A 1,876-nucleotide genomic window follows, 5' to 3' on the forward strand; every position below is an offset into this window, starting at 1 on the left:
GCCTCCGTGTCCCTCTCCCAGCCTGTCTGCTGCCCCTTGATGTCCCGGCCCCAGGCCGGGCCCTGGACATCCAAACCTGAACCGCACCCAGCCCTCCTTCCACTGCTGCTCAGTCGAGGGTCTTTTCTCACACGCACAGCTGTTCACACAGCCTCCCTCTCCTACACTCGGCCCAGATGCTCAGACTCACTGGGTCCCTCAGGAACCTCGCCGGTGTCTCTCTTCAATGGGACCAGCTGCACCTTGACCTGCAGGGTCAGCCCTCCCAGGGACCCTCTGGCGGAGCCTTTGAGACCAGTCCCCACCTGGCAGCGAGGTCTCTGCCCAGCCTGGAGAGGCTCTCATCAGGTCTGGGAAATCCCATCCCTCTGTGCTCCTTATGGCTGAGCCAGTCTACATGCCAGGATGTGAGAAACAGCGAGGCTCCAGCCAGTATGGGCCAGTCCCAAAGTACCTGTATCTGGAGAGCTCAGGCCACACGCTGGACAAGGGCCCACCTAAAGCCCCAGCCCAGGGCCCAGGAGAGGCAGGGCTCCTGCTGGCCATGGCTCAGTTCTCCCAACTCCTCAGGGACTCAGCAGGGCACTCCCAGGCCAGCTTCCAAGATGGGCAGGGGCTGGTGGGGGATTCTGAACACTCTCTCCGCCTTCCTCTAAGCTAGCTGGTAAAGCTTTCTTGCCTTAGCACAAGGCAACAAGCCCGAGCAGCCATAGGCGTGGTGGTAAGGGGGAGACAGGAACCATTTTCCCCTCATCCCTCTGCTCTGGGACTCTGACTGCCCCAGGCTGTGGTGCACCTGAAGTCCCTGCTTCGAGCCCACCCCAGACAATCTCTAACACCACCCCGGTCCTTCCAAGCACCTGCAACTAAGGCCCAGCATGCTTTCAGCTGCCCTCTGTGCTGGTCCCTCCCTTGCTGGCAGCTGGAGAGTGGTCGGCTCTCACTGCTGTCCCCAAGCTTGCCTTGAGAAGACCCCTGATCTTTTCTTAGGGTCCTCCTGCTGTTAAGGCTTCTGAGAATCCTGAGATGGGAAGCCTGGAAGCGCCATTTGTTAAAATACCGTCCGGACAAAGAAACGCTGAGAGATTACAGCTCAGCCTTGTTGCCGGAGTTCTGTCACATTGCAGTGGCTGTTATTTTGAACGACTGCTTAGGAGGTAGGTGACCCCAAAGATGTGAGCTGTCCTGACAAATCCCCTCTGGTTCTCAGAGGCCCCCGTCTGAGGGTGAGGAGTCTAGGATTCCCCTTCCTGGAAGGGCTCGCCCACAATGCCCGACTGCACTAGCTGATGGGCCAGGTACTTTGTTTCTCTGTGTTCTATCTGGGAATAAGAATACAGCCTACTTCCTAGGCTGTTCCCCTAAGACTGGTGCCTGGTGTAGTTTTCACCCTTCTGAAAGGACTCTGGATTCTGCAGTGGATGAAACCCTTGTACTTGAAACCACTCCTCCCAATACCCACCCTATGGTGATTGACAGCGGGTGCCACCTTGCCGGCTAGTTCTTTCTTTATGTCCGGAAGGGCAAACCTTCCACTCTACCCCTTCATCCAGGAATGTCTTCTACCCATAGGTTCTAACCTGGACTGTGCTCGAGTTGCACTGGGATGCAGGAGGGACAGCTGGTGGGAGCCTGAGCTGGAAGGACCCAAAAGGCACCTGTGGCTCTAGCCTGGTAGTAAGGTGAGCATGGAGGAGGGGACAGCAGTTGGGGGAGGGGCAAGAAAAAACCAGGCTAAAGGTGGGCTTACTCCACCTGTGCCCCCACACCCCTAGAAGTCACTTCACCCAAAACACTTGTTCTGGAAGAGCAGCTGAGTGTGTGTGTGTGTGTGTGTGTGTGTGTGTGTGTGTGTGTGTGTCTGGAAGAGCAGCTG

This window comes from Echinops telfairi, unplaced genomic scaffold, assembly GCF_000313985.2.
Source record: "Echinops telfairi isolate 266 unplaced genomic scaffold, ASM31398v2 ScPeMD7_7400;HRSCAF=8409, whole genome shotgun sequence".
NCBI classification, from domain to species: domain Eukaryota; kingdom Metazoa; phylum Chordata; class Mammalia; order Afrosoricida; family Tenrecidae; genus Echinops; species Echinops telfairi.